General features: G+C 45.9%; 1 protein-coding gene across 1 annotated transcript in view; it reads left to right on the forward strand.

Annotated features, from left to right (window-relative positions):
* LOC139384544 (nuclear receptor ROR-alpha A-like) overlaps positions 1-27500 on the forward strand; it is a 93037-nt gene that overhangs the window by 2163 nt on the left and 63374 nt on the right. The gene's annotated exons all lie outside the window — the stretch shown is intronic.

Raw genomic sequence — 27500 nt, forward strand, 5'->3', positions numbered from 1 at the left:
GTTGTGCCGGGCGCCATGCGTCATCAACACATAAACAGCTGATATTACTCGTCGCTCATTTTCAAAACTTCCACCAGAGTGTTTTCCCTCCGTTTCTTAGATTGGATTGGATGGAGGGGGTGGGGTGGGGGGGGGGGGGGGGGGGGGAATCCTTCAGCCTGTGATGTCACATCCTGTCCTGTTTTGTAAACGGTTTAGGGAACATATTGGCACGTGGAGATTTTGGAAGGCTACTGCAACAGAATGTTTTTGGTCCTGTACTGTTGGTGTTGAAATAGAACAGGCCAACCAATGGCCTCTTGAGCTGAAATGACGTTAGTCGTCTGTGATTGGTGGGGGGGAGACACAGAGGTACATGTTGTCATCGATGTAACAGATGTAATAATGTGTGTCGTGTGAAGTTCCATTTCCCGTTAGGCATCGCCACGGTAACAAGCTAAAACCACATAGACGTCCTTTGTTTCATTGGGTCTTGTAAGGCATTCGATTTCTAAGGTCTTTTTTTACCCCTGTCTAATATTACCCGAGTGAGTCTCATGACTGGAAGCTAAACTACAGAGGATATTTTCCCCCATTATCCCTGGCTTCAACATGTCTCCTCCTGTACCTTCAGTATCAGTCTCCCTGTCTTCAACATGTCTCCTCCTGTACCTTCAGTATCAGTCTCCCTGGCTTCAACATGTCTCCTCCTGTACCTTCAGTATCAGTCTCCCTGGCTTCAACATGTCTCCTCCTGTACCTTCAGAATCAGTCTCCCTGGCTTCAACATGTCTCCTCCTGTACCTTCAGTATCAATCTCCCTGGCTTCAACATGTCTCCTCCTGTACCTTCAGTATCAGTCTCCCTGGCTTCAACATGTCTCCTCCTGTACCTTCAGTATCAGTCTCCCTGGCTTCAACATGTCTCCTCCTGTACCTTCAGAATCAGTCTCCCTGGCTTCAACATGTCTCCTCCTGTACCTTCAGTATCAGTCTCCCTGGCTTCAACATGTCTCCTCCTGTACCTTCAGTATCAGTCTCCCTGGCTTCAACATGTCTCCTCCTGTACCTTCAGTATCAGTCTCCGTGGCTTCCTTCCTGCTCATACCAAACTCTGACAGATGTTAGGACTGTAAGTATGCGTGGGAATATATAGGTGAAATATGAATCTGCCGTCTGGCAGAGTTCAAGCTTTTCCAGAGCGTCTCAATGTAGTTAAGATTACTGTGATTACCGAGATTACTGTGATTACTGAGATTACTGGGGTTACTGCGATTTCTGAGATTACTGTGATTACTGAGATTACTGAGAATACTGAGATCACTGTTATTAATGAGATTACTGCGATTACTGCAATTACTGAGGTTACTGAGATTACTGCGATTACTGCGATTACTGAGGTTACTGAGATTACTGAGATTACTGAGATTACAGTGATTACTGCATTTACTGAGATGACTGAGATCACTGAGATCACTGAGATTACTGAGATTACTGAGATCACTGAGATGGCTGAGATTACTGAGATTACTGAGATCACTGAGATGACTGTGAATACTGAGATTACTGAGATTACCGTGTGATGGGAGATTGGAGACACTAGGGATGCATCTCACGTCTCCCTGGGCCCTTGCAGGTCAAACGTAGTGCGCTGTAAAGGGGGGGTAGGATGCCATTTGGCATACAGAGAGACGACGCGCTTGCAGGATGCAGAAGTATTCATCATTCCCCATGGTACTGCGCCAATTTAGGAAGAGAATATGTCCCCGTTTATATTGATATTTTACTTGGCAAACATACACGTATGCACGCATACACGCAGACTCTCTCTCTCACACACACACACACACATACATACGCACACACACACACACACACACACACACACACACACAGATGCACACACATATACACATGCCCGCACGCGCACACACACACACACACACACACAGGGGTTTTATAATAGAGAGACAGAGAGAGAGACGCAGAGAGAGACATTAACAACCACCAGTAGATTAGTGTCCAGAACCAGTAGATTAGGGTCCTTGAGCATCATTAATAACCAGCAGTAGATTAGGGTCCAGAACCAGTAGATTAGGGTCCTTGAGCATCATTAATAACCAGCAGTAGATTAGGGTCCAGAACCAGTAGATTAGGGTCATTGAGCATCATTGACACCTAGGATCCAGAACCAGTAGATTAGGGTCCAGAACCAGTAGATTAGGGTCCAGAACCAGTAGATTAGGATCCAGAACCTGTAGATTAGGGTCCAGAACCTGTAGATTAGGGCCCAGAGTGATTAAGAACGAGGTGGTCGACCCTAGATTAGGGTCCAGAAGCAGTAGATTAGAGTCCAGAACCAGTAGGTTAGGGTCCAGAACCAGTATATTAGGGTCCAGAACCAGTAGGTTAGGGTCCAGAACCAGTAGATTAGGGTCCAGAAGCAGTAGATTAGAGTCCAGAACCAGTAGGTTAGGGTCCAGTACCAGTATATTAGGGTCCAGAACCAGTAGGTTAGGGTCCAGAACCAGTAGATTAGGGTCCAGAGTGATTAAGAACGAGGTGGTCTGGAGGCAGGGATAAATCACACATTAAAATCAAACTCATTACTACCCTGATGTCAGGGATTACCGAAAGATACTAAATCAAAACCCATTGTAAATGTAATGATAGTAATGTACTGTTTTCTAGCCATCACTCGTTATTGTTTACTTTTTAGTTTTGCTAAAACCACTGCTTCCCGACAAACAACCGCTGATACCACACTTCCACGTTACACTGAGTGGACAAAACATTAGGAACACCTCTTTCCATGACAGACTGACCAGCTGAAAGCTATGATCCCTTTATTGATGTCTCTTGTTAAATCCACTTCAAATCAGTGGAGATGAAGGGGAGGAGTCAGGTTAAAGATGAAGGGGAGGAGTCAGGTTAAAGATGAAGGGGAGGAGTTAGGTTAAAGATGAAGGGGAGGAGTCAGGTTAAAGATGAAGGGGAGGAGACAGGTTAAAGATGAAGGGGAGGAGTCAGGTTAAAGATGAAGGGGAGGAGACAGGTTAAAGATGAAGGGGAGGAGACAGGTTAAAGATGAAGGGGAGGAGTCAGGTTAAAGATGAAGGGGAGGAGTCAGGTTAAAGATGAAGGGGAGGAGTCAGGTTAAAGATGAAGGGGAGGAGACAGGTTAAAGATGAAGGGGAGGAGTCAGGTTAAAGATGAAGGGGAGGAGACAGGTTAAAGATGAAGGGGAGGAGACAGGTTAAAGATGAAGGGGAGGAGTCAGGTTAAAGATGAAGGGGAGGAGTCAGGTTAAAAGAAGGATTTTTAAGCCTTGAGACAATTGAGACGTGGATTATGTATGTGTGCCATTCAGAGGGTGAACGGACAAGACAAACTATTTAAGTGACGTTGCACGGGTTCTGGTAGTAGGGGCCTGTTTGAGTGTGTCAAGAACTGCAATGCTGCTGTTGTTTTTTTTAATACCCTCAACAGTTTCCTGTGTGTGTGTGTAGAGTGGTCTACCACCCCAAAGGACATCCAGCCAACTTGACACAACTGTGGGAAGCATTGGAGTCAACATGGACCATGCATCCCCCGTGGAACTCAATATTAGGATGGTGTTCCTAATGTTTTGTACACTCGGTGTATATTAGATATGAACATTAGGGTTGGCATTATCACGTATAATCATGTAAGTGGACAGCTGACGGGGAAACCAGGAGGGCCGGGCGCTCGTGCGTTTTTTGAGTCAGTTTCCGCGGTAACGTGGACTCTTGACAGCGTGATTAAACCTGTGTTTGTTCCTCGCTGAAAAACAAGGAAGGTGTTGTAGCAAACGAGTCTCCCCTTTCCCTCAGCAGCAGCAGCACATGCAGTCATCTAACATTCATGACCGTCACCATCCCTAATGACCATGTCATGAATATTATAACCATTCTCCTTCGTTCTTAGCCTTGTACTCCCCAGCAATGTAGCGATGCTCTTAGCCTCGGAGATAACTGCCATGTATCTCTCCCTGCCCGGGGGAGATGGGGGCTGAGGGATGGACTGTGATAACCAGAGAGATCTGGGGGGAACTAAGGGAAGGGTAGAGAGGTTGGGGAGGACACAGACTGGGGAACCCCTGGGGAATAGTGGAGGGGGGGGGTCTCCTCTGAGGATCTAGCAGGCTGGGGGTGGAGGGAGGGGATTCCATACCCACATTGCCAGTCAGCCAGCCAGTCAGCTAATCAGTCAGTCAGCCAGTCAGCTAATCAGTCAGCCAGCCAGTCAGCTAATCAGTCAGTCAGTCAGTCAGTCAGTCAGCTAATCAGTCAGCCAGTCAGTCAGACAGTCAGTCAGTCAGTCAGTCAGCTAATCAGTCAGTCAGTCAGTCAGTCAGATAATCAGTCAGCCAGTGAGTCAGACAGTCAATCAGCCAGTCAGTCAGTCAGTCAGCTAATCAGTCAGTCAGCTAATCAGTCAGTCAGTCAGTCAGACAGTCAGTCAGTCAGTCAGTCAGCCAGTCAGTCAGACAGTCAGTCAGTCAGTCAGCTAATCAGTCAGTCAACCAGTCAGCCAACTCACAGGCTCTGTTTAATAGAGCTCATTGTGTTTATGCTCTTAATCACTTCATTCTGAATAAGAGCATAAACACAATGAGCTCTATTACCACCCTGCATACCACTGCTGGCTTGCTTCTGAAGCTAAGCAGGGTTGGTCCTGGTCGGTCCCTGGATGGGAGACCAGATGCTGCTGGCTTGCTTCTGAAGCTAAGCAGGGTTGGTCCTGGTTGGTCCCTGGATGGGAGACCAGATGCTGCTGGCTTGCTTCTGAAGCTAAGCAGGGTTGGTCCTGGTTGGTCCCTGGATGGGAGACCAGATGCTGTTGGCTTGCTTCTGAAGCTAAGCAGGGTTGGTCCTGGTCGGTCCCTGGATGGGAGACCAGATGCTGCTGGCTTGCTTCTGAAGCTAAGCAGGGTTGGTCCTGGTCGGTCCCTGGATGGGAGACCAGATGCTGCTGGCTTGCTTCTGAAGCTAAGCAGGGTTGGTCCTGGTTGGTCCCTGGATGGGAGACCAGATGCTGCTGGAAGGGGTGTTGCAGGGCCAATAGGAGGCACTCTTTCGTCAGGTCTAAAAAAAAATATCACAATGCCCCAGGGCAGTGATTGGGGACACTGCCCTGTGTAGGGTGCCGTCTTTCGGGTGGGACGTTAAACGGGTGTCCTGACTCTCTGTGGTCACTAAAGAGCCCATGTTACTTATCATATGAGTAGGGGTGTTATCCCTGGTGGCCTGACTAAATTCCCAAGCTGTACCTCATAGCATCACGGTCACCTAATAATCCCCAGCTTCCAATTGGCTCATTCATCCCCCCTCCTCCTCTCCCCTGTAACTATTCCTCAGGTCGTTGCTGTAAATGAGAATGTGTTCTCAGTCAACTTACCTGGTAAAATAACGGTTAATGTTATTTTTCAGTCATTTTGAGGTCAAATGTAAGCGTTGTTTCCCTGAATGGACTTGCAATGGTTTATCATTTGTTACGTTTCCTTGTAGAATACCCTTGGCCCGAGTCATACCAAAGACTGTAAAGATTTCCTGTCCAGGGGGATGTCCTGGTACATCAAGCTGTCTCACTACAGTATCAGGAGATGGACTAGTGTCCTGTCCAGGGGGTGTCCTGGTACATCAAGCTGCCTCACTACAGTATCAGGAGATAGACTAGTGTCCTGTCTAGGGGGTGTCCTGTAGATCAAGCTGTCTCACTACAGAAACAGGAGATAGACTAGTGTCCTGTCCAGGGGGTGTACTGGTACATCAAGCTGTCTCACTACAGAAACAGGAGACAGACTAGTGTCCTGTCCAGTGGGTGTACTGGTACATCAAGCTGTCTCACTACAGAAACAGGAGATAGACTAGTGTCCTGTCCAGGGGGTGTCCTGGTACATCAAGCTGTCTCACTACAGTATCAGGAGATAGACTGGTGTCCTGTCCAGGGGGTGTCCTGGTACATCAAGCTGTCTCACTACAGAAACAGGAGATAGACTAGTGTCCTGTCCAGGGGGATGTCCTGGTACAACAAGCTGTCTCACTACAGTATCAGGAGATGGACTAGTGTCCTGTCCATGGGGTGTCCTGGTACATCAAGCTGTCTCACTACAGTATCAGGAGATAGACTAGTGTCCTGTCCAGGGGGTGTCCTGGTACATCAAGCTGAGTCACACTACAGCCTGGGGCTGGGCGAGGGTGTCTGATGGGGAAAGACCCGGAACAAGACACACCCAATGACCCCCAGGTTACATCACTGTTGTGCATAAGACCGTAGAGAGATGTGTTCATCTATTGTGACATCATATCCCTCCTAGAACCCCTGGACATCACAGCATGGTGTTAGCCAGGGCTAGTCTACATCCGGCTCTCATCCTCTCCTCCCTCCCTCCCACTCCTCTCCTCTCTTCTCTCCTCTCTCCTCTCTCTTCTCCTCCTCTCCTCCCTCCCTCCCTCCCACTCCTCTCCTCTCTCCTCTCTCCTCTCCTCCCTCCTCCCTCCCTCCCTCCCACTCCTCTCCTCTCTCCTCTCCTCTCTAATCTCCTCCCTCCCTCCCTCCCTCCCTCCCACTCCTCTCCTCTCCTATCTCCTCTCCTCCCTCCCCTTCACTCCTCTCCCCTCTCCTCATCCTCTCCTCCCTCCCTCCCTCCCTCCCTCCCACTCCTCTCCTCTCTCCTCTCCTCCTCTCCTCCCTCTCCTCCTCTCCTCTCCTCCCTCCCTTCACTCCTCTCCTCTCCTCTCCTCCCCTCCCCTCCCTCCTCCTCACCTCCCCTTCTCTCCTTCCTCCTCTCCTCTCCTCCCTCCTCTCCTCCCTCCCTCCCTCCCTCCCTCCCTCCCTCCCTCCCTCCCTCCCTCCCTCCCTCCTCTCCTCTCCTACTCCCCTCCCTCCCTCCCTCCCTCCCTCCCTCCCTCCTCTCTACTCTACTTTTAAAGTGGGCAATGGTGTCCATGATGAACCCTTTTCACTGACCTACCTGCTATACCTGGATCCTCTCACTGACCTACCTATCTATACCTGGATTCTCTCACTGACCTACCTGCTATACCTGGATCCTCTCACTGACCTACCTAGTTACCTGGTTCCTCTCACTGACCTACCTGCTATACCTGGATCCTCTCACTGACCTACCTAGCTATACCTGGTTCCACTCACTGACCTACCTGCTATACCTGGTTCCTCTCACTGACCTACCTAGCTATACCTGGTCCCTCTCACTGACCTACCTACCTATACCTGGTTCCTCTCACTGACCTACCTAGTTACCTAGTTCCTCTCACTGATCTACCTAGTTACCTGGTTCCTCTCACTGACCTACCTAGTTACCTGGATCCTCTCACTGACATACCTAGTTACCTGGATCCTCTCACTGACATACCTGCTATACCTGGATCCTCTCACTGACCTACCTGCTATACCTGGATCCACTCACTGACCTACCTAGTTACCTGGATCCTCTCACTGATCTACCTAGTTACCTAGTTCCTCTCACTGACCTACCTAGTTACCTGGTTCCACTCACTGACCTACCTGCTATACCTGGTTCCTCTCACTGACCTACCTACCTATACCTGGTTCCTCTCACTGACCTACCTAGTTACCTGGATCCTCTCACTGACCTACCTGCTATACCTGGATCCTCTCACTGACCTACCTAGCTATACCTGGTTCCTCTCACTGACCTACCTAGCTATACCTGGTTCCACTCACTGACCTACCTGCTATACCTGGTTCCTCTCACTGACCTACCTACCTATACCTGGTTCCTCTCACTGACCTACCTAGTTGCCTAGTTCCTCTCACTGACCTACCTAGCTACCTGGTTCCTATCACTGACCTACCTAGCTATACCTGGTTCCTCTCACTGACCTACCTAGCTATACCTGGTTCCTCTCACTGACCTACCTAGCTATACCTGGTTCCTCTCACTGACCTATCTAGCTATACCTGGTTCCTCTCACTGACCTACCTAGCTATACCTGGTTCCTCTCACTGACCTACCTAGCTATACCTGGTTCCTCTCACTGACCTACCTAGCTATACCTGGTTCCTCTCACTGACCTACCTAGCTATACCTGGTTCCTCTCACTGACCTACCTAGCTATACCTGGATCCTCTCACTGACCTACCTGCTATACCTGGTTCCTCTCACTGATCTACCTAGTTACCTGGATCCTCTCACTGACCAACCTAGTCACCTGGTTCCTCTCACTGACCAACCTAGTTACCTGGTTCCTCTCACTGACCTACCTAGTTACCTGGTTCCTCTCACTGACCTACCTAGTTACCTGATTCCTCTCACTGACCTACCTGCTATACCTGGATCCTCTCACTGATCTACCTAGTTACCTGGTTCCTCTCACTGACTTACCTGCTATACCTGGATCCTCTCACTGACCTACCTGCTATACCTGGTTCCTCTCACTGACCTACCTAGCTATACCTGGTTCCTCTCACTGACCTACCTAGTTACCTGGTTCCTCTCACTGACCAACCTAGTTACCTGGTTCCTCTCACTGACCAACCTAGTTACCTGGTTCCTCTCACTGACCTACCTAGTTACCTGGTTCCTCTCACTGACCTACCTAGCTATACCTGGTTCCACTCACTGACCTACCTGCTATACCTGGTTCCTCTCACTGACCTACCTAGCTATACCTGGTTCCTCTCACTGACCTACCTAGTTACCTGGTTCCTCTCACTGACCTACCTAGTTACCTGGTTCCTCTCACTGACCTACCTAGTTACCTGGTTCCTCTCACTGACCTACCTGCTATACCTGGTTCCTATCACTGACCTACCTAGCTACCTGGTTCCTCTCACTGACCTACCTAGCTATACCTGGTTCCTCTCACTGACCTACCTAGCTATACCTGGTTCCTCTCACTGACCTACCTAGTTACCTGGATCCTCTCACTGACCTACCTAGCTATACCTGGATCCTCTCACTGACCAACCTAGTTACCTAGTTCCTCTCACTGACCTACCTGCTATACCTGGTTCCTCTCACTGACCTACCTAGTTACCTAGTTCCTCTCACTGACCTACCTAGCTATACCTGGTTCCTCTCACTGACCTACCTAGCTATACCTGGTTCCTCTCACTGACCTACCTAGCTATACCTGGTTCCTCTCACTGACCGACCTAGCTATACCTGGTTCCTCTCACTGACCTTCAAAGCTGCCTGATTCTAAAGGTTCTTCAGAACAAACCTGACAGGTCTGCTCCTCAGTGGACCACATTAATAAATGTAAACCGGTGTGAGCCGGCCGGGGTGGACAGGTTGCTAGGGCATGGAGATGAATCATCCCTTTACAGCTGTCATCATAAGTCAGGGTGAAGAGGCGAGGTGGAGACGAAGACGAGAATAGATGAAGGAGAGATGGAGAGGACAAGGAGGAGGAAGAGGAAAGATGGAGAGGACAAGGAGGAGGAAGAGGAGAGATGGAGAGGACAAGGAGGAGGATGGAGGGGAGATGGAGAGGACAAGGAGGAGGAAGAGGAGAGATAGAGAGGAGGAAGAGGAGAGATGAAGGAGAGATGGAGAGGACATGGAAGAGGAGAGATAAAGAGTAGGAAGAGTATAGATGAAGGAGAGGTGGAGAGGACAAGGAGGAGGAAGAGGAGAGATAGAGAGGAGGAAAAGGAGAGGAGGAAGAGGAGAGATGGGGGATAAAAACAGTCCTCTTCCCCCTCCATCTCTCCGTCTGGCAACGTGATGGCCACCATGGCTCAACAACAAGTGATGAGGGGAGGGAGAGAGACGAGAAAGGGAGGGGGAGGGAGAGAGGAGAGAAAGGGAGGGAGAGAGGAGAGAAAGGGAGGGAGAGAGGAGAGAAAGGGAGGGAGAGAAAGGGAGGGAGAGAGGAGAGAAAGGGAGGGGGAGAGGAGAGAAAGAGAGGGGGAGAGGAGAGAAAGAGAGGGAGAGAGGAGAGAAAGAGAGTGAGAGAGGAGAGAAAGGGAGGGAGAGAGGAGAGAAATGGAGGGAGAGAGGAGAGAAAGAGAGGGAGAGAGGAGAGAAAGAGAGGGAGAGAGGAGAGAAAGGGAGGGAGAGAGGAGAGAAAGGGAGGGGGAGAGGAGAGAAAGGGAGGGGGAGAGGAGAGAAAGGGAGGGGGAGAGGAGAGAAAGGGAGGGGGAGGGAGAGAGGAGAGAAATGGAGGGGGAGGGAGAGAGGAGAAAAAGGGAGGGAGAGAGGAGAGAAAGGGAGGGGGAGGGAGAGAGGAGAGAAATGGAGGGGGAGGGAGAGAGGAGAGAAAGGGAGAGGGAGAGGAGAGAAAGGGAGGGGGAGAGGAGAGAAAGGGAGGGGGAGAGGAGAGAAAGGGAGGGGGGAGGACGAGGCATAATGGTGTTAGATATAGCATGTGTTGAATAGCCTCGAGATGGCCCCCCCATCTTGAACAGAAGGTGCTTTCTCCCTGGCGCTGGTCAGATTGTATGTTGTTTTTTTAATGGCAATAGCTAGCTAGCATAAGAACCCTCCACAGTATAATGAAATATGTATGGGAGTGAACAAGTCTGGTGGTCATTCATGAGAGAGTCCCTCTAGAATGCATTCTAGAATTCACACTATAATTCACTCTAGAATTCACACTATAATCCACTCTAGAATGCACACTATAATCCACTCTAGAATGTACACTATAATCCACTCTGGAATGCACTCTAGAATTCACACTAGAATCTGTTCAAACCAAAACACTATAACCAAAGAGAAGCAGTCATTTCCTGAATTAGAGGAACGTTCAAGCTTTGATACCAGCTGCATTAAGATTGTGAGTTTGCTCCACATTTGGGCATATAAGAACAAATTCTTATTTTCAATGACAGTGCCTGTTCAGGGGGCAGACCGACAGATTTGTACCTTGTCAGCTCGGGGGTTTGAACTTGCAACCTTCTGGTTACTAGTCCAACGGTCTAACCACTAGGCTACCCTGCCGTCCTGCTGAACCAACATGCATTCTCCAATTTGAATTGTATGTTTACTCAACTTTGAATTTTAGGTTTGAGTGAACATTAAAATTCTACTTAAGAATGTATTCTTTACCTATTTTCATATTTCCCAGAGTGCCTTGGCTTTCAAGTGAATTGTAGGTACCACCCATGACTGTATTTGTTAGCGACAGAGACATGGTTGTTGTATTCAATGTTTTTTTCAGTACTTTAGCCTTCACTACGTGAGTGCCTAAATGAATATGTTATCTTTAAAATACAGGCCACATCAAGCCTGCAAGTCATGTTATTCTGGCTTGAAAATGACTGTGTCATTCCTATTGGAATCCAGCCAGAGTGAAGATATCCAACCATTTGAATGTGTAATCACCCACATCCTGCTTTCAGAATGACTGCCAGGGTTAAGGGAGACTGATTGTTAAGACTACCTAAATCATATCGATTGGGATCAGCCGTCTCAGTCGCAGGTAAAGTAAGTCCAACAACATAACCAATTGAATTCGTTTAGAAAAAAAATAAAAGGTTTATTTATTTATGTTTGGTTGATTCATCTTATTCTAGCCAATCAAAGTACACGGATGAACACAGTTACTGAAACAAATCATTCAGAAAAATCTACCTGCTAAAGAGGCATGCTGGGAAATATGATGATGATGATGATGATGATGATGGCCGTGGTTTTGAGCAAACGTGAATTTGTAATTGTACACAACAAGCTTTTTCAAATTCAGCTTCACTTCGAGCTGCGTTTTGTTGAGTAAACACACTTTAAAAGGTCCAATACAGTCATTTATTTTTTATCTTAATATCAATTAATTTCTGGGTAACAGTTAAGGACTTCACTTTTGCTAGGACTATCTGGGACTGGTCTGAGTTAAGGGGCCTGATTGGACAAGCCTAATGGGAGGGATACGTATACCTGAAAACTAGCTGTTATTGGCAGAGAGGTTTGAAACTCTTTTGTTATTGGTCTATTAACTAATGGTGATTTATGCTCCTCTATAACCCAGTAGAGGTAAAGTGATCTGTCCTCCTCTATAACCCAGTAGAGGTAAAGTGATCTGTCCTCCTCTATAACCCAGTAGAGGTAAAGTGATCTGTCCTCCTCTATAACCCAGTAGAGGTAAAGTGATCTGTCCTCCTCTATAACCCAGTAGAGGTAAAGTGATCTGTCCTCCTCTATAACCCAGTAGAGGTCTGTCCTCCTCTATAACCCAGTAGAGGTAAAGTGATCTGTCCTCCTCTATAACCCAGTAGAGGTAAAGTGATCTGTCCTCCTCTATAACCCAGTAGAGGTAAAGTGATCTGTCCTCCTCTATAACCCAGTAGAGGTAAAGTGATCTGTCCTCCTCTATAACCCAGTAGAGGTCTGTCCTCCTCTATAACCCAGTAGAGGTAAAGTGATCTGTCCTCCTCTATAACCCAGTAGAGGTAAAGTGATCTGTCCTCCTCTATAACCCAGTAGAGGTAAAGTGATCTGTCCTCCTCTATAACCCAGTAGAGGTAAAGTGATCTGTCCTCCTCTATAACCCAGTAGAGGTAAAGTGATCTGTCCTCCTCTATAACCCAGTAGAGGTAAAGTTACAGTTATTTATCTAGGCAAGTCAGTTAAGAACCAATTTGTATTTTCAAAGACAGCTTAGGAACAGTGGGTTCACTGCCTGTTCAGGGGCAGAACAACAGATTTGTACCTTGTCAGCTCGGGGATTTGAACTTGCAACCTTTCAGTTACTAGTCCAACGCTCTAAGCACTAGGCTACCCACTAGGCTACCCTGCTGTATATGAAATAGGGTGCCATGTTGGACACTACCAGAGAGAGAGAAGAGAGCGAGAGAGTGACCTGACCTTGTACGCTCTAACCACTAGGCTACCCTGCTGTATATGAAATAGGGTGCCATGTTGGACACTACCAGAGAGAGAGAAGAGAGCGAGAGAGTGACCTGACCTTGTACGCTCTAACCACTAGGATACCCTGCTGTATATGAAATAGGGTGCCATGTTGGACACTACCAGAGAGAGAGAAGAGAGCGAGAGAGTGACCTGACCTATTTTTCACACGTCCATAATGACTTCCTGTTCACTTGTTAGGGGGAGTGAAGAGGTATGTCAGATTGGGGAGGGAGAGGTATGGGTTGCCAGATTGGGTGTGGGAGAGGTATGTCAGATTGGGGAGGGAGAGGTATGTCAGATTGGGGAGGGAGAGGTATGGGTTGCCAGATTGGGTGTGGGAGAGGTATGTCAGATTGGGGAGGGAGAGGTATGTCAGATTGGGGAGGGAGAGGTATGGGTTGCCAGATTGGGTGTGGGAGAGGTATGTCAGATTGGGGAGGGAGAGGTATGTCAGATTGGAGAGGGAGAGGTATGGGTTGCCAGATTGGGTGTGGGAGAGGTATGTCAGATTGGGGAGGGAGAGGTATGGGTTGCCAGATTGGGTGTGGGAGAGGTATGTCAGATTGGGGAGGGAGAGGTATGGGTTGCCAGATTGGGGAGGGAGAGGTATGTCAGATTGGGGAGGGAGAGGTATGTCAGATTGGGGAGGGAGAGGTATGTCAGATTGGGGAGGGAGAGGTATGTCAGATTGGGGAGGGAGAGGTATGGGTTGCCAGATTGGGTGTGGGAGAGGTATGTCAGATTGGGGAGGGAGAGGTATGTCAGATTGGGGAGGGAGAGGTATGGGTTGCCAGATTGGGTGTGGGAGAGGTATGTCAGATTGGGGAGGGAGAGGTATGTCAGATTGGGGAGGGAGAGGTATGGGTTGCCAGATTGGGTGTGGGAGAGGTATGTCATATTGGGGAGGGAGAGGTATGTCAGATTGGGGAGGGAGAGGTATGGGTTGCCAGATTGGGTGTGGGAGAGGTATGTCAGATTGGGGAGGGAGAGGTATGGGTTGCCAGATTGGGTGTGGGAGAGGTATGTCAGATTGGGGAGGGAGAGGTATGGGTTGCCAGATTGTGTTTGGGAGAGGTATGTCAGATTGGGGAGGGAGAGGTATGGGTTGCCAGATTGTGTTTGGGAGAGGTATGTCAGATTGGGGAGGGAGAGGTATGGGTTGCCAGATTGTGTTTGGGAGAGGTATGTCAGATTGGGGAGGATGAGGTATGGGTTGCCAGATTGTGTTTGGGAGAGGTATGTCAGATTGGGGAGGGAGAGGTATGGGTTACCAGATTGGGGAGGGGGAGGTATGGGTTGCCAGATTGGGTCGGAGAGGTATGCATTGCCAAATAATAACTTATGAGGGCAGGCTGCCAGTTGGGCATGTTGCCAGATAATTAGGGTTCAGATGGCTGTAGTTCACAGTAGCATATCCCTACTGAGGTTGGCTGGGGCCCATACAGCACACCCTGTCTGTGAGAGGGCTAGGAGACTAGGAGGGGCAGCTGCTATCCTCTCTACCCAGCCCCCCTCTCTGTCTCGACCCAGCCCTCCTCTCCCTCTCCACCCAGCCCTCCTCTCTGTCTCTACCCAGCCCTCCTCTCTGTCTCTACCCAGCCCTCCTCTCCCTCTCGACCCAGCCCTCCTCTCCCTCTCGACCCAGCCCTCGACTCCCTCTCTACCCAGCCCTCCTCTCTGTCTCTACCCAGCCCTCTTCACCCATGTCTTCTTCATTTTTCCATCTGTCAGATTTGATAGAACTTATTGACATGTCAGCGGTCCTCCCACAACACTGCTCTGGCTACTGTATATCCTGCTGTGTTACCTAATATCTCCTCCCTGCTCATGATTAGTGTTGTATTAATAACCTATGACAGTGGGTCTCCTTGGGGAGTCATTCAGAAAGTGAGACATAGCTGAGTAGACATCACACAGAGACCTGTCTGTGAAAAGGTCATTGGTTGCTTGGATCTATGGCCTGCTGTGGCAGTCCACCCGTGTCTTAAACAACACCCAGTCCACCCGTGTCTTAAACAACACCCAGTCCACCCGTGTCCTAAACAACATTCAGTCCACCCGTGTTTTAAACAACATTCAGTCCACCCATGTGTTAAACAACACCCAGTCCACCCGTGTCCTAAACAACATCCAGTCCACCCGTGTCTTAAACAACACCCAGTCCACCCGTGTCCTAAACAACATTCAGTCCACCCGTGTTTTAAACAACATTCAGTCCACCCGTGTTTTAAACAACACCCAGTCCACCCGTGTCTTAAACAACATTCCGTCCAGTCATGATTGGTTACATCTGTTATGATGTCATAATGAACCTGTCATTACACAATCATGAGTCTCTTTCCCATCCACACCTGTATTTACACGTGTTAAATCTGTGTGTGTGTGTGTTAGGTACCCAAGCTGTAGTGCCTCCTGCATGCATCCATTCAGCTCCGTGTGAGAGAAGGAAAGGCCACGTATTCGTCTCCTGTCTTGTTACTATGAGAGATGTTCGCTGGCTGCATTAGCTCGTCGTGTCTGTGTGATTTATACACGTCTGAGGTGAATAGGGCGCCTGGGGGAAAAACACTTCAAATGACTCCAAATTGGTTTATGATTGTTTTTGCTTTCGACTGAGCTCAGCGGACCTCATATTACGCTCCACCCCCCTCTCTCTCTCTCCCCCCTCTCCCCAACTCTCTCTCTCTCTCTCTCTCTCTCCCCCCTCTCCCCAACTCTCTCCCTCTCTCTCAATTCAATTCTCTCCCTCCCTCTCCCCAACTCTCTCTCTCTCTCGATTCAATTCTCTTCCCCCTCTCCCCGACTCTCTCTCTCTCGATTCAATTCTCTCCCTCCCTCTCCCCAACTCTCTCTCTCACTCCATCTCTCTCTCCCTCTCCACAACTCTCAATTCAATTCTCTCTCACTCTCTTCATCTCTCTCTCCCTCTCTCTTTCTCCTCTCTCTTCCTGTCTGTTTCTCTCTCTTTCGCTCATCTCACTCATGTCTCTCGCTCTCTCCCTACATGCCACGTTGAAATAAATATTGTTTTCATCAAGTTTTTGAGGAGAAAGAGATTCAGCAATCAAGGCCGTGGGACTCTGGTCTATAGTAGTGCCACTATATAGGGAATAGGGCTCTGGTCTATAGTAGTGTACTATATAGGGAATAGGGCTCTGGTCTATAGTAGTGCCACTATATAGGGAATAGGACTCTTGTCTATAGTAATACCACTATATAGAGAATAGGACTCTGGTCTATAGTAGTACCACTATATAGGGAATAGGGTTCTGGTCTATAGTAGTACCACTATATAGGGAATAGGACTCTGGTCTATAGTAGTACCACTATACAGGGAATAGGACTCTGGTCTATAGTAGTGTACTATATAGGGAATAGGACTCTGGTCTATAGTAGTACCACTATATAGGGAATAGGGCTCTGGTCTATAGTAGTACCACTATATAGGGAATAGGGCTCTGGTCTATAGTAGTACCACTATATAGGGAATAGGGCTCTGGTCTATAGTAGTGCCACTATATAGGGAATAGGGCTCCGGTCTATAGTAGTACCACTATATAGGGAATAGGGCTCTGGTCTATAGTAGTGTACTATATAGGGAATAGGGCTCTGGTCTATAGTAGCACCACTATATAGGGAATAGGGCTCTGGTCTATAGTAGTACCACTATATAGGGAATAGGGCTCTGGTCTATAGTAGTACCACTATATAGGGAATAGGGCTCTGGTCTATAGTAGTACCACTATATATCCATTTAGGATGCAGGGTTAGTCTCCTCTAGTCGTCTCTCTTCAGTCCATTACCTGATAGATGTTTTTATGATAAATATATTAATGATGTTTCCATACTTCTCTCCTTTTTAGCCGTTCTGAGGTCTGTGTCTGTCTGTGTGTGTGTGTGTGTGTGTGTGTGTGTGTGTGTGTGTGTGTGTGTGTGTGTCTTTGTGTCTGAGTGTCTGTGTGTGTCTGTGTGTGTCTGTGTGTGTCTGTGAGTGTCTGTGTGTTTCATAATACTATATGTCCCATGTGTTGGAATGTGATTAGTGTGTGTGTGTGTGTGTGTGTGTGTGTGTGTGTGTGTGTGTCTGTGTGTCTGTGTGTTTCATAATACTATATGTCCCATGTGTTGGAATGTGATTAGTGTGTGTCTGTGTGTGTCTATGTGTCTGTGTGTGTCTGTGTGTGTCTGTGTGTCTGTGTGTCTGTGTGTTTCATAATACTATATGTCCCATGTGTTGGAATGTGATTAGTGTGTGTCTGTGTGTGTCTGTGTGTGTCTGTGTGTGTCTGTGTGTCTGAGTGTCTGTGTGTTTCATAATACTATATGTCCCATGTGTTGGAATGTGATTAGCAACGAGTAAAACAAGTGTGATTTGAGCTGAAATCAATGAGAATAAAGCATTTTACTGCTGTCGCTATTTGCTATGCAGTATGCAGTATAACCATGCAGTATGCAGAATAACCATGCAGTATGCAGTATCACCATGCAGTATGCAGTATCACCATGCAGTATGCAGTATCACCATGCAGTATGCAGTATCACCATGCAGTATGCAGTATAACCATGCAGTATCACCATGCAGTATGCAGTATCTCCATGCAGTATGCAGTATAACCATGCAGTATGCAGTATCACCATGCAGTATGCAGTATAACCATGCAGTATGCAGTATCACCATGCAGTATGCAGTATAACCATGCAGTATGCAGTATCACCATGCAGTATGCAGTATAACCATGCAGTATGCAGTATCACCATGCAGTATGCAGAATAAACATGCAGTATGCAGTATCACCATGCAGTATGCAGTATAACCATGGAGTATGCAGTATCACCATGCAGTATGCAGAATAAACATGCAGTATGCAGTATAACCATGCAGTATGCAGAATAAACATGCAGTATGCAGTATAACCATGCAGTATGCAGAATAAACATGCAGTATGCAGTATAACCATGCAGTATGCAGAATAAACATGCAGTATGCAGTATAACCCTGCAGTATGCAGTGTAACCATGCAGTATGCAGTATAACCATGCAGTATAACCATGCAGTATGCAGTATCTCCATGCAGTATGCAGTATAACCATGCAGTATGCAGTTTAACCATGCAGTATAACCATGCAGTATGCAGAATAACCATGCAGTATAACCATGCAGTATAACCATGCAGTTTAACCATGCAGTATACAGTATAACCATGCAGTATAACCATGCAGTATACAGTATAACCATGCAGTATAACCATGCAGTATGCAGTATAACCATGCAGTTTAACCATGCAGTATGCAGTATCTCCATGCAGTATGCAGTATAACCATGCAGTATGCAGTTTAACCATGCAGTATAACCATGCAGTATGCAGAATAACCATGCAGTATAACCATGCAGTATAACCATGCAGTTTAACCATGCAGTATACAGTATAACCATGCAGTATAACCATGCAGTATAACCATGCAGTTTAACCATGCAGTATGCAGTTTAACCATGCAGTATAACAATGCAGTATGCAGTATATCCATGCAGTTTAACCATGCAGTATAACCATGCAGTATAACCATGCAGTATGCAGTATAACCATGCAGTTTAACCATGCAGTATGCAGTATAACCATGCAGTATAACCATGCAGTATAACCATGCAGTATGCAGTATAACCATGCAGTATAACCATGCAGTATGCAGTATAACCATGCAGTATAACCATGCAGTATGCAGTATAACCATGCAGTATAACCATGCAGTATGCAGTATAACCATGCAGTATAACCATGCAGTATAACCATGCAGTATAACCATGCAGTATGCAGTATAACCATGCAGTTTAACCATGCAGTATGCAGTATAACCATGCAGTATAACCATGCAGTATGCAGTATAACCATGCAGTATAACCATGCAGTATGCAGTATAACCATGCAGTATGCAGTATAACAATGCAGTATGCAGTATAACCATGCAGTATGCAGTATAACCATGCAGTATGCAGTATAACAATGCAGTATGCAGTATAACCATGCAGTATGCAGTATAACCATGCAGTATGCAGTATCACCATGCAGTATAACCATGCAGTATGCAGTATAACTATGCAGTATGCAGTATAACCATGCAGTATGCAGTATCACCATGCAGTATGCAGTATAACCATGCAGTATGCAGTATCACCATGCAGTATGCAGAATAAACATGCAGTATGCAGTATCACCATGCAGTATGCAGTATAACCATGGAGTATGCAGTATCACCATGCAGTATGCAGAATAAACATGCAGTATGCAGTATAACCATGCAGTATGCAGAATAAACATGCAGTATGCAGTATAACCATGCAGTATGCAGAATAAACATGCAGTATGCAGTATAACCATGCAGTATGCAGAATAAACATGCAGTATGCAGTATAACCCTGCAGTATGCAGTGTAACCATGCAGTATGCAGTATAACCATGCAGTATAACCATGCAGTATGCAGAATAAACATGCAGTATGCAGTATAACCCTGCAGTATGCAGTGTAACCATGCAGTATGCAGTTTAACCATGCAGTATAACCATGCAGTATAACCATGCAGTATGCAGTATCTCCATGCAGTATAACCATGCAGTATGCAGTTTAACCATGCAGTATAACCATGCAGTATGCAGAATAACCATGCAGTATAACCATGCAGTATAACCATGCAGTTTAACCATGCAGTTTAACCATGCAGTATAACCATGCAGTATGCAGTATCTCCATGCAGTATGCAGTATAACCATGCAGTATGCAGTATAACCATGCAGTATGCAGTTTAACCATGCAGTATAACCATGCAGTATGCAGAATAACCATGCAGTATAACCATGCAGTATAACCATGCAGTTTAACCATGCAGTATACAGTATAACCATGCAGTATAACCATGCAGTATACAGTATAACCATGCAGTATAACCATGCAGTATGCAGTATAACCATGCAGTTTAACCATGCAGTATAACCATGCAGTTTAACCATGCAGTATGCAGTATCTCCATGCAGTATGCAGTATAACCATGCAGTATGCAGTTTAACCATGCAGTATAACCATGCAGTATGCAGAATAACCATGCAGTATAACCATGCAGTATAACCATGCAGTTTAACCATGCAGTATACAGTATAACCATGCAGTATAACCATGCAGTATGCAGTATAACCATGCAGTATAACCATGCAGTATGCAGTATAACCATGCAGTTTAACCATGCAGTATAACCATGCAGTATAACCATGCAGTATAACCATGCAGTATAACCATGCAGTATGCAGTATAACCATGCAGTTTAACCATGCAGTATAACCATGCAGTTTAACCATGCAGTATGCAGTATCTCCATGCAGTATGCAGTATAACCATGCAGTATGCAGTTTAACCATGCAGTATGCAGTTTAACCATGCAGTATAACCATGCAGTATGCAGTATATCCATGCAGTTTAACCATGCAGTATGCAGTATAACCATGCAGTATAACCATGCAGTATAACCATGCAGTATGCAGTTTAACCATGCAGTATGCAGTTTAACCATGCAGTATAACCATGCAGTATGCAGTATATCCATGCAGTATAACCATGCAGTATGCAGTATAACCATGCAGTTTAACCATGCAGTATGCAGTATAACCATGCAGTATAACCATGCAGTATGCAGTATAACCATGCAGTATAACCATGCAATATAACCATGCAGTATGCAGTATAACCATGCAGTTTAACCATGCAGTATGCAGTATCACCATGCAGTATAACCATGCAGTATGCAGTATAACAATGCAGTATGCAGTATAACCATGCAGTATAACCATGCAGTATGCAGTATCACCATGCAGTATAACCATGCAGTATGCAGTATAACAATGCAGTATGCAGTATAACCATGCAGTATGCAGTATAACAATGCAGTATGCAGTATAACCATGCAGTATGCAGTATAACAATGCAGTATGCAGTATAACCATGCAGTATAACCATGCAGTATGCAGTATAACCATGCAGTATAACCATGCAATATAACCATGCAGTATGCAGTATAACCATGCAGTTTAACCATGCAGTATGCAGTATCACCATGCAGTATAACCATGCAGTATGCAGTATAACAATGCAGTATGCAGTATAACCATGCAGTATAACCATGCAGTATGCAGTATCACCATGCAGTATAACCATGCAGTATGCAGTATAACAATGCAGTATGCAGTATAACCATGCAGTATGCAGTATAACCATGCAGTTTAACCATGCAGTATGCAGTATAACCATGCAGTATAACCATGCAGTATGCAGTATAACCATGCAGTATAACCATGCAATATAACCATGCAGTATGCAGTATAACCATGCAGTTTAACCATGCAGTATGCAGTATCACCATGCAGTATAACAATGCAGTATGCAGTATAACAATGCAGTATGCAGTATAACAATGCAGTATGCAGTATAACCATGCAGTATGCAGTATAACAATGCAGTATGCAGTATAACAATGCAGTATGCAGTATAACCATGCAGTATGCAGTATAACCATGCAGTATAACCATGCAGTATGCAGTATAACTATGCAGTATGCAGTATAACCATGCAGTATGCAGTATCACCATGCAGTATGCAGTATAACCATGCAGTATGCAGTATCACCATGCAGTATGCAGAATAAACATGCAGTATGCAGTATCACCATGCAGTATGCAGTATAACCATGCAATATAACCATGCAGTATGCAGTATCACCATGCAGTATGCAGTATAACCATGCAGTATGCAGTATCACCATGCAGTATGCAGTATAACCATGCAGTATGCAGTATAACAATGCAGTATGCAGTATATCCATGCAATATAACCATGCAGTATGCAGTATAACCATGCAGTACAACTGTGCAGTATGCAGTATAACCATGCAGTACAACTGTGCAGTATGCAGTATAACCATGCAGTATGCAGTATAACCATGCAATATAACCATGCAGTATAACCATGCAGTATGCAGTATCACCATGCAGTACAACTGTGCAGTATGCAGTATAACCATGCAGTATGCAGTATAACCATGCAGTATGCAGTATAACAATGCAGTATGCAGTATAACCATGCAGTATGCAGAATAACCATGCAATATAACCATGCAGTATAACCATGCAGTATGCAGTATCACCATGCAGTATAACCATGCAGTATAACCATGCAGTATGCAGTATCACCATGCAGTATAACCATGCAGTATGCAGAATAACCATGCAGTATAACCATGCAGTATAACCATGCAGTATGCAGAATAACCATGCAATATAACCATGCAGTATAACCATGCAGTATGCAGTATCACCATGCAGTATAACCATGCAGTATAACCATGCAGTATGCAGTATCACCATGCAGTATAACCATGCAGTATGCAGTATAACCATGCAGTATGCAGTATAACCATGCAATATAACCATGCAGTATAACCATGCAGTATGCAGTATCACCATGCAGTATAACCATGCAGTATGCAGAATAACCATGCAGTATAACCATGCAGTATAACCATGCAGTTTAACCATGCAGTATACAGTATAACCATGCAGTATAACCATGCAGTATACAGTATAACCATGCAGTATAACCATGCAGTATGCAGTATAACCATGCAGTTTAACCATGCAGTATAACCATGCAGTTTAACCATGCAGTATGCAGTATCTCCATGCAGTATGCAGTATAACCATGCAGTATGCAGTTTAACCATGCAGTATAACCATGCAGTATGCAGAATAACCATGCAGTATAACCATGCAGTATAACCATGCAGTTTAACCATGCAGTATACAGTATAACCATGCAGTATAACCATGCAGTATGCAGTATAACCATGCAGTATAACCATGCAGTATGCAGTATAACCATGCAGTTTAACCATGCAGTATAACCATGCAGTATAACCATGCAGTATAACCATGCAGTATAACCATGCAGTATGCAGTATAACCATGCAGTTTAACCATGCAGTATAACCATGCAGTTTAACCATGCAGTATGCAGTATCTCCATGCAGTATGCAGTATAACCATGCAGTATGCAGTTTAACCATGCAGTATGCAGTTTAACCATGCAGTATAACCATGCAGTATGCAGTATATCCATGCAGTTTAACCATGCAGTATGCAGTATAACCATGCAGTATAACCATGCAGTATAACCATGCAGTATGCAGTTTAACCATGCAGTATGCAGTTTAACCATGCAGTATAACCATGCAGTATGCAGTATATCCATGCAGTATAACCATGCAGTATGCAGTATAACCATGCAGTTTAACCATGCAGTATGCAGTATAACCATGCAGTATAACCATGCAGTATGCAGTATAACCATGCAGTATAACCATGCAATATAACCATGCAGTATGCAGTATAACCATGCAGTTTAACCATGCAGTATGCAGTATCACCATGCAGTATAACCATGCAGTATGCAGTATAACAATGCAGTATGCAGTATAACCATGCAGTATAACCATGCAGTATGCAGTATCACCATGCAGTATAACCATGCAGTATGCAGTATAACAATGCAGTATGCAGTATCACCATGCAGTATAACAATGCAGTATGCAGTATAACAATGCAGTATAACCATGCAGTATAACAATGCAGTATGCAGTATAACCATGCAGTATGCAGTATAACCATGCAGTATAACAATGCAGTATGCAGTATAACAATGCAGTATGCAGTATAACCATGCAGTATAACAATGCAGTATGCAGTATAACAATGCAGTATGCAGTATAACAATGCAGTATGCAGTATAACAATGCAGTATGCAGTATAACCATGCAGTATAACCATGCAGTATGCAGTATCACCATGCAGTATAACCATGCAGTATGCAGTATAACAATGCAGTATGCAGTATAACAATGCAGTATGCAGTATAACCATGCAATATAACCATGCAGTATAACCATGCAGTATAACCATGCAGTATGCAGTATAACCATGCAGTACAACTGTGCAGTATGCAGTATAACCATGCAGTATGCAGTATAACCATGCAATATAACCATGCAGTATAACCATGCAGTATGCAGTATCACCATGCAGTACAACTGTGCAGTATGCAGTATAACCATGCAGTATGCAGTATAACCATGCAGTATGCAGTATAACCATGCAGTATGCAGTATAACAATGCAGTATGCAGTATAACCATGCAGTACAACTGTGCAGTATGACCATGCAGTATAACCATGCAGTATAACCATGCAGTATGCAGTATAACCATGCAGTACAACTGTGCAGTATGACCATGCAGTATAACCATGCAGTTTAACCATGCAGAATGCAGTATAGCCATGCAGTATAACCATGCAGTATGCAGAATAACCATGCAGTATCACCATGCAGTATAACCTTGCAGTATGCAGAATAACCATGCAGTATCACCATGCAGTATAACCATGCAGTATGCAGAATAACCATGCAGTATGCAGTATAACCTTGCAGTATAACCTTGCAGTATAACCTTGCAGTATGCAGTATAACAATGCAGAATAACCATGCAGTATGCAGAATAACCATGCAGTATGACCATGCAGAATAACCATGCAGTATGCAGAATAACCATGCAGTATGACCATGCAGAATAACCATGCAGTATGCAGAATAACCATGCAGTATGACCATGCAGAATAACCATGCAGTATGCAGAATAACCATGCAGTATGCAGAATAACCATGCAGTATGCAGAATAACCATGCAGTATGACCATGCAGAATAACCATGCAGTATGCAGAATAACCATGCAGTATGCAGAATAACCATGCAGTATGCAGAATAACCATGCAGTATAACCATGCAGAATAACCATGCAGTATGACCATGCAGTATGCAGTATAACCATGCAGTATGCAGAATAACCATGCAGTATGCAGAATAACCATGCAGTATGCAGAATAACCATGCAGTATAACCATGCAGAATAACCATGCAGTATGACCATGCAGTATGCAGAATAACCATGCAGTATGCAGTATGACCATGCAGTATGCAGTATAACCATGCAGTATGCAGAATAACCATGCAGTATGCAGAATAACCATGCAGTATAACAATGCAGAATAACCATGCAGTATGACCATGCAGAATAACCATGCAGTATGCAGAATAACCATGCAGTATGACCATGCAGAATAACCATGCAGTATGACCATGCAGTATAACCATGCAGTATGCAGAATAACCATGCAGTATGCAGAATAACCATGCAGTATGCAGAATAACCATGCAGTATAACCATGCAGAATAACCATGCAGTATGACCATGCAGAATAACCATGCAGTATAGCCCATGCGTGTGCCCGTGTGTGTGTGTGTGTGTGTGTGTGTGTGTTTGTGTGTGTGTGTGTCGGTGTGTGTTTCGGTGTGTGTTTCGGTGTGTGTGTGTGTGTGTGTGTGTGTGTGTGTTTGTTTGTAGTGGAGGATAAATGTTAGTAAACACAGTTTACCCACCTTTTGCTGAAAAATGCATTGAGGAATAAAGACCTCACCTGGTTTAAAGGTGGAAGGAGAGGACAGTAGGAACAGTATGGGGGGTAGAGGCTCACCTGGTTTAGAGGTGGAAGGAGAGGACAGTAGGAACAGTATGGGGGGTTGAGGCTCACCTGGTTTAGAGGTGGAAGGAGAGGACAGTAGGAACAGTATGGGGGCAGAGACTCACCTGGTTTAGAGGTGGAAGGAGAGGACAGTAGGAACAGTATGGGGGCAGAGACTCACCTGGTTTAGAGGTGGAAGGAGAGGACAGTAGGAACAGTATGGGGGCAGAGACTCACCTGGTTTAGAGGTGGAAGGAGAGGACAGTAGGAACAGTATGGGGGTAGAGACTCACCTGGTTTAGACGTGGAAGGAGAGGACAGTAGGAACAGTATGGGGGCAGAGACTCACCTGGTTTAGAGGTGGAAGGAGAGGACAGTAGGAACAGTATGGGGGCAGAGACTCACCTGGTTTAGAGGTGGAAGGAGAGGACAGTAGGAACAGCATGGGGGTAGAGACTCACCTGGTTTAGAGGTGGAAGGAGAGGACAGTAGGAACAGTGTGGGGGTAGAGACTCATCTGGTTTAGAGGTGGAAGGAGAGGACAGTAGGAACAGTATGGGGGTAGAGACTCACCTGGTTTAGAGGTGGAAGGAGAGGACAGTAGGAACAGTGTGGGGGTAGAGACTCATCTGGTTTAGAGGTGGAAGGAGAGGACAGTAGGAACAGTATGGGGGTAGAGACTCACCTGGTTTAGAGGTGGAAGGAGAGGACAGTAGGAACAGTAGGCTGTAGTATGTAGAGGCTGGGAGTGGATGAGGAAGGAGAGGACAGTAGGAACAGTAGGCTGTAGTATGTAGAGGCTCACCTGGTTTAGAGGTGGAAGGAGAGGACAGTAGGAACAGTAGGCTGTAGTATGTAGAGGCTCACCTGGTTTAGAGGTGGAAGGAGAGGACAGTAGGAACAGTAGGCTGGAGTATGTAGAGGCTCACCTGGTTTAGAGGTGGAAGGAGAGGACAGTAGGAACAGTAGGCTGGAGTATGTAGAGGCTGGGAGTGGATGAGGAAGGAGAGGACAGTAGGAACAGTAGGCTGTAGTATGTAGAGGCTCACCTGGTTTAGAGGTGGAAGGAGAGGACAGTAGGAACAGTATGTAGAGGCTGGGAGTAGATGAGGAAGGAGAGGACAGTAGGAACAGTAGGCTGTAGTATGTAGAGGCTCACCTGGTTTAGAGGTGGAAGGAGAGGACAGTAGGAACAGTAGGCTGTAGTATGTAGAGGCTGGGAGTAGATGAGGAAGGAGAGGACAGTAGGAACAGTATGGGGGGTAGAGGTGGAAGGAGAAGACAGTAGGAACCGTATGGGTTTAGAGGTGGAAGGAGAGGACAGTAGGAACAGTAGGCTGGGGTATGTAGAGGCTGGGAGTAGATGAGGAAGGAGAGGACAGTAGGAACAGTAGGCTGTAGTATGTAGAGGCTGGGAGTAGATGAGGAAGGAGAGGACAGTAGGAACAGTAGGCTGTAGTATGTAGAGGCTGGGAGTAGATGAGGAAGGAGAGGACAGTAGGAACAGTATGGGGGGTAGAGGTGGAAGGAGAAGACAGTAGGAACAGTAGGCTGGGGTATGTAGAGGCTGGGAGTAGATGATTAGACTACTACCTCTCTCTCTTTCTTCTTCTCTGACACTCTTGCCATCTTCATTCTCTTTCTCTCTCTTTTCTCTCTCTGTCATGTTAGTTTCCTGTCCCCGTCATGGTGCACTGGGAGGAGGCAGAGCCTATCAGGAAAGGTCCTTGCGTCACCTGACACCACTGTGACACCCCTTTTAAAAAGTAACAGCATATAAGATGAGTGACAACCGCCTTTCTCCAGCCAGTCAGCTCCTGACAATGACAAAAGAGACAGGGTGGTGGAGAGAGGGAGAGAGGGAGATCTATGACCATATTAGAGACACATATTTCCCTCAGATTACACAGATCCACAAAGAATTAGAAAACAAACCCAATTTTGATAAACTCCCATATCTACTGGGTGAAATACCACAGTGTGTCATTACAGCAGCAAGATGTGTGACCTGTTGCCACGAGAAAAGGGCAACCAGTGAAGAACAAACACCACTGT

Source organism: Oncorhynchus clarkii, chromosome 26, assembly GCF_045791955.1.
Source record: "Oncorhynchus clarkii lewisi isolate Uvic-CL-2024 chromosome 26, UVic_Ocla_1.0, whole genome shotgun sequence".
Taxonomy (NCBI): domain Eukaryota; kingdom Metazoa; phylum Chordata; class Actinopteri; order Salmoniformes; family Salmonidae; genus Oncorhynchus; species Oncorhynchus clarkii.